The sequence below is a fragment of the Hemiscyllium ocellatum genome, chromosome 42 (genome assembly GCF_020745735.1).
Source record: "Hemiscyllium ocellatum isolate sHemOce1 chromosome 42, sHemOce1.pat.X.cur, whole genome shotgun sequence".
Classification (NCBI taxonomy): Eukaryota; Metazoa; Chordata; class Chondrichthyes; order Orectolobiformes; family Hemiscylliidae; genus Hemiscyllium; species Hemiscyllium ocellatum.
In genome coordinates this window covers 14,835,318-14,842,168 of record NC_083442.1, presented here as the reverse complement: position 1 = coordinate 14,842,168, position 6,851 = coordinate 14,835,318, and the positions used below count along the sequence as shown (strand labels likewise).

The 6,851-nt window shown below is 41.0% G+C and overlaps 1 non-coding gene across 1 annotated transcript; it reads right to left on the bottom strand.

Annotated features, from left to right (window-relative positions):
* Positions 1-3,397: 3,397 nt before the first annotated feature.
* Positions 3,398-3,470, bottom strand: trnar-ccu (transfer RNA arginine (anticodon CCU)). The gene has a single exon. It is a non-coding gene; the product is annotated as a tRNA-Arg (tRNA).
* Between the last annotated feature and the right edge of the window lie 3,381 nt (positions 3,471-6,851).

Here is a 6,851-nt window from a genome sequence, read left to right as displayed (position 1 = left end):
TTAATTCCTGTACCAGTTGAGGTTATCACAAAGATCTTTCCTTCTCAATCTTTACCTTCTCCAGAAACACAATTAAATTTATCTTGTACATTTTTCCCTGTGTTCTCCCTCTGCATTTCCACACAAAAAAACAGACATTTCCAAGTGCTTAACAGCCAATTAAGTCCTTTTGGCGCCTCTCTTGTAAATTGGAATACAGGGTAGGTGATATGAGCACAGCAAGCTCCCACAAACAGCAACTTAATGACATCTTCTGTCATTACATTATTGAGGGGTAAATATTGGAAAGAACTCTCAGCAGAACTTGCCTGCTCTTTTATAACAAAGGACACAATTGCATTGGAAACAATGAGGAGAAAAAGGCCAAGGTATAACTCACACAGGAGGGAAACCTAAAATCAGTTAAAAATCACACAGCATCAGGTTATAGTCCAACAGGTTTATAGTCCAACACTGGCATCTCCAAATCATGACTAAAATCAGATAGTCATTTAAACTTAGTCTTCACTTGCAGGACCTTAATCAACAAAGTGAGAGTCATGAATTTATGGTGTGGAAGTATCAACAAGGTGTGTTTAGCTATCTTAAACTAAGATATTTAAAATTCCTCTTTACTATATTGTGTTAAAGATAACGTGTAACTAGTTGTACCTGCAGCAGTCAGTGATTGTTAAAACAGAACTCTGCTGGATTGACAGGTTACCTGATGCATCAGTTCAAGCAGATTCAATAAAGTTTGTTGTCAACATTTCCAAAAGAACTGTTCATTATGAATGATTGGCCAATTTTCAAAAACTTCAATTATCTTAATAGATGCTTCAGAATTTGCAGTTTGAGTGATAGCTATAATAAACAATTCAAGAATTAGGGGAATGAAAGTAAGTTTCTCTGTTCTTATACATTACAGGAATGATTTAGAAAATTGCTGCTTCCATGAATAAGATGATTTTCACTAACTGATCTGTATAGAAAGAGCAGTATTAGATGTTTAGAAATTTTCTTTAATCTCCACAGGGCTCTGAATGTCTGACCATAATCAATGGCCTGCTTTGTCCTGGATGATTTCAAGCTTCATGAGTGTTATTGGAGCTGCACCCATCTCGGCAAGTGGAGAGTATTCCATCACATTTCTGACTTGTGCCTTATAGGTGATCAACAGGCTTTGAGGAGGCAGGAGGTGAATTACTCAAAGCAGTATTCCTAGCCTCTAACCTGCTCTTGTAGCCACTGTGTTTGTACGGTGAGCCCAGTGGAGTTTATGGTCAATGATAACTCCAAGACATTTGATAGTGGGGGATTCAGTGATGGTAACACCAATAAATATCAAGGAGTGATGGTTAGATTACCTGTCATTGGAGATAGTTGCTACCTGGCATTTACGTGGCACAAATATTACTTGCCACTTATCAGCTCAAGGAGAAAGTGAGGACTGCAGATGCTGGAAATCAGAGCTAAAAATGTGTTGCTGGAAAAGCACAGCAGGTCGGGCAGCATCCAAGGAGCAGGAGAATCGTCCTGAAGAAGGGCTCATGCCCGAAACATCGATCCTCCTGCTCCTTGGATGCTGCCTGACCTGCTGCGCCTTTCCAGCAACACATTTCCAGCACTTATCAGCTCAGCCTGGATAGTGTCTAGATCTTGTTGCATTTGAACATGGACTGCTTTAGCACCTGAGGAGTCTCGAATACTGCAATCATCAGCAAATATTCCCACTTCTGACCTTATGATGGAGGGAAGGTCAGTGATGAAGGAGCTGAAGATGGTTAGGCCTTGGACACTACCCTGAGGAACTCCCGCAGAGATGTCCTGGAGCTAAGAGACTGATCTCCAACCACCACAACCATCTTCCTATGTGCCAGGTATGACTCCAACCAACAGAGAGTTTGCCCTCTGATTTCCATTGATTCCAGTTTGGCTAGCGCTCCTTGATGCCACACTCATATGGTCTTGATGTCAATGGCTGTCGTTCTCACCTCACTTGTGGAATTCAGCTCTTTTGTCCATGTTTGAACCAAGGCTGTAGTGAGGTCAGGAGCTGAGTGGCCCTGGTGGAACCCAAAATGGGTATCACTGAGTAGGTTATAGAAGCATGGAGTCAGAGAGATGTACAACATGGAAATAGGCCTTTAGTCCAATTCATGCATAGTAAAAAGTCCTGATGAAGGGCTTTTGCCTGAAACGTCGAATTTCCTGTTCCTTGGATGCTGCCTGACCTGCTGCGCTTTAACCAGCAACACATTTTCAGCTCCAATTCATGCATACCAACCATATGTACCAACCTAATCTCATCCCATTTGGCCCATATCCCTTTAAACCCTTCCTATACATATACCCATCCATATAGGTTATTGCTGAGCAGATGCTGATTGGAAGCACTATTTATGACATCTTCCATCACTTTACTGATGATCAACAGTAGACTGATGAGTTGGTAATTGACTGGGTTAGATTTGTCCTGCTTTTTGTGTGCTGGACATACCTGGGTAATTTTCCACATTATTGGAAAGTTTCCAGTGTTAGAACTGTTCTGGAGAACAGCTTGGCTAGGGGAGCGGCACATTCTGGAACACAAGTCTTCAGTACAACTGTCATAATGTTGTCAGGGCTCATAGCCTTGCAGAATTCAGTGTCTCCAACCGATTCTTGTTTTCATGTGGACTGAATTGAATTGACTGAAAACAAGCATCAATAGAGACCAATGGTAGAGGCTGACATGGATCATCTACTCAGCACTTCTGGCTGAAGATTGCTGCAAATGCTTCATCCTTAACGTTTGCACTGAATTGCTGGGCTCTTCCATCATTGAGCCTCCTCCTCCTCCAGTGAGCTGTGTGATTATCCACCACTCTGCTGAGTCTGTCCTGCTGGTGGGTTAAAACATCATGAAACAAACCCATATCAAACACTCATCCATCTTGTGTTAAGTTGAATGAAGTTCTGTCTCATTTCATGTAGTTTAGCCTCTGGTACTGAACTTCTCCTGAGATCCAACACAGGAACATAGGAGTAGATCATTCAGCCATTAAGCCTGTTCCACCATTTACTTTCAGGTGATTTGTAGCCTAACTCCAAATACCTGCCTTTGGCTCATATCCCTGAATACATTGGTTTAACAAAAATGTACCTAACTCAGTTTTAAAATTAACAACTGATCCAGCATCAACAGCCATTTGTGAGAGTTCCAAACATCTACCACCCTTTGTGTATATAAATGCTGCCTAACATTTCTCCTAAACAATTTGCCCTAATTCGCAGACAATGCTCCCTGAATCTAGAATCACCAACCAGTGGAAACGGTTTAGCTACACTGTCTGTTCCTGTTAATATCAGGTCACCCCTTAATCTTCTACATTCTAGAGAAAATTTGCATAATTTCTCCTCATAACAAAAAAATACACACCCCAGATGGGACTTGAACCCACAATCCCTGGCTTAGGAGGCCAATGCCTTATCCATTAGGCCACTGGGGCTATAGAAACAATGGGACAACACTGACCTAATGTAGGCTGAGCAGAAAAAGTAAGGAGAAAGTCTGAAAGACTCTAATAAAAAATGTACTACATATTATCAACGTGGTGTTAGCCAGAGAGGAAACTACAGTACCAAGTAAGCTATAGACACCAATGTGTAGGATTAAGTTATTTTTCAACAATTTAACTTTTTAAGCAAGTGAAGAATTAATTATGTTCTATTTAGTTATCGTTAGTAAACAGTTTCTGGAGATAAGAAACCATATGAACCAGGTCAACAGTAAGGTGTATTGTGTTATTACTGTTTTATGACTAGGCTAATGGAAACTTACACTAATACAATGAGAATGCTTTGAAGTAAAATTCTTGAGGTAAACTCAAAAGCATAGCTATATTTCAAATGGGAACTTTAAATATGTAACAGACCTGCTAGTATTAATTTGTACAGCTATGTTGAACCTTAATTTGTTTCAGGCATCAATGTTTATTGTCAAACATTGTCCTTGTAGTTAAAGAATGTTGATAGGTTTTGTCGAACATTCATAGATATCATTTGGATCACTAATGTCCTTTCGGGAAAGAAGCTGCTGTCCTGACCAGACCCTGCCAGTATGTGGCTCCAGACCAACAGCAATGTTATTGACTCTTTACTGCCTTCTGGACAATTAAGGGATGAGCAATAAATGATGGCATAGCCAGTGACACCCACATCTTTTCATTAATCTCTAGGAAGTGATGCCAATACGTGATACTCTAAGCAGACATTGTTGATTGGTGCCATCTTCTCTCAGTAAAGATCTACAGAATTGGTGAACTGACAGGGACAAGCAGGCATAAAAGGCATAAGGTTGTAAAATAGAATCATGGAGACATACAGCATGGAAACAGTCCTGTCGGTCCAACTAGTCCGTGCTGACTATGTTCTCAAACTATACTAGCCTGACCTACTTGCACTTGGTCCTTATCCCTCCCAACCTTTCCTATACACATAATTATATAAAAGCATTTCAAGTTATGATGGCTCAGTGGTTGGGTTCAATTCCTGCCTTGGGCAATTATCTGTGTGGAGTTTGCACATTCTCTCTGTGTCTGCATGGGTTTCCTCCCGCTGTCCAGGGATATGCAGGCTTAGGTGAGTTGGCCATGCTAGATTGCCCATAGTATTCAGGAATGTGTAGGTTAGGTGTATTAGTCTGGGTGGGTTGCCCTTTGGAGGGTTGGTTGGACTTGTTGGGCTGAGGGGTCTGTTTACACACTGTAGAGATTCTACATCTATTAAAAAAACATTGTAACTCTACCTGCATTCACTGCTTCCTCTAGCAATTCATTCCACAAATGAACCACTCTCTGTGTAAAAAGGTTTCCCCTCATGTCTTTTTCAAAATTTTCTCCCTTCACCTTAAAAATATGCCCCCTGGTTTTGAACTCCCCCACCTTAGGGGAAAGATCCTTATCGATGCCCCTCAGGATTTCATAATTCTCTGTAAGGTCACCCTTCAACCTCCTACAATCCAGTTAAAAAGTTCCAGCCTAACCAGCCTATTTTTATAACTTACACCTCCAATCCTGGCAACATCCTGGTAAATCTCTTCTGAACCCTCTCCAATGTAATAATATCATTCCTATAGCAGAATGTGAGAACTGGACACAGTACTCCAGAAAAGGTCGGTACAATCTCAGTATAACATCCCAACTCGTATACTCAGAGGTCTGACCAGAGAAGGCAAGCATGCTAAATGCCTTCTTAATCACTCTGCCTACCTGTGACACAAATGTCAAAGACTTTTGTACCTGAGTCCCTAGGTCTCTGTGTTGTCCAACACTACTTAGAGCCCTACCAGGAACTGTGTCCTTGTTTTACCAAAATACAATACCTTGTATTTATCCAAATTAAACTCCACCTGCCACTCCTCAGCCCATTGACCCAATTGATCAAAATTAATTTTAAAGTCTTTATCCATGGGGAGGCAGCTTGCACCTAAGAGATACTCCATTTGAAAGAATCTTGTCAGGCAATATAATTAATGTGAAAGAATCAGTCAGGAGACATAGGAAGTCATAACTTTAGATGACCATACTTTTAAATAAACCAACTAGGAATCAGGCAAATATTGTTTTACCAATCAAAATTGACCAACCTCTGTTTGTGCGTTAATAAGCCAATTTGTTTTCAGGATGCTTTTGTTTATGTTCCGGGACTAGCAGCTCATAAGAAAGGGTTTGCGTGGCACTGTGATAGTGCTCCTGATTTGTAAGCTTAAAGGCTCAGGTTCAAGTTCTGCCTGCTAAACAGATTGCTTATGGAGCCAAAAAAAAGGTATTTAGTAAGGCCTGAGTTTTTGAAGAAAAATCAAAGACAGAAGAACATAGGTCAACAGGACAAAACAAGAGACTTTTACTTAGTCAATTAGTGTTTCAAAACTGGCATTACAATATGGATAGGCTGAAAACTGCTGTTTCTATCAAACATTATTTCCTTTGTATTTTTTATGATAAACCTGATTCAGTGAATCCTGTGAAAGCATTTTTTGTATGAAATGGTTTTATGAACTAACCATGACTAAACATTAGATTGGCTCTCTCCAGCAAAGTGTATAATCTAAAGTGATTTACAATTAAAAATAATGTGCACCCTAAAATCTTGCAAAGTTGGGCAGAACAGTTTCAAGTTAACTCTGGAGTAGTGTGAGATCATGCATTTAGGAAAGGCAATTGGGCACAGAATTATACAATAAACAGTGGGGATAGTGAGAGGTGGAGAGGAACAGGCATGTTGGAATCAGAACTCTGGACAGGTAGACAAGGTGATCAAGAAGGCATTAACCAAGGCATAGGATGTAAGAGCTGTGAGGTGATGCTAGAATTGTAGAAAGCACTGGGTTACAGCCACAGTACAGCTTGCAATTCACTAACTATAAGAAACATGTGAATTGTGTGGGGCTGTGTTTAATGGTGGTTACACAGATCTCACTTGTCAGACACAGAGCTGCTGAGAACCCCATGACATCTCCTTTAAAAAAAGGCCTAAGCTTTTCCCAGAACCAATGCTCTTGAAATCACACACACACACACACACACACACACACACACACACACACACACACACACACACACAAAGCCCAAGAGCAGCAGGACAATCAGAAGCTGGAAAGCTGGGGCTTGCTCAGCAGCACCACTGGGGACATGATTGCTGCCAGTACTATATCCACCAAAGATCCAGGATCAAGATAACAGTGAATGTTGGCATAATAGGGGTTGTGGGATTCCCAGCCTCCCATGCTTCCTGATGCCGGGTCACTCAATCAGGCACTGAGTACCTTTGAACAGGGGCCCTCACACCCACTTCACTGGAAGCTCGCAAGCAACACTGATAGGATTTGC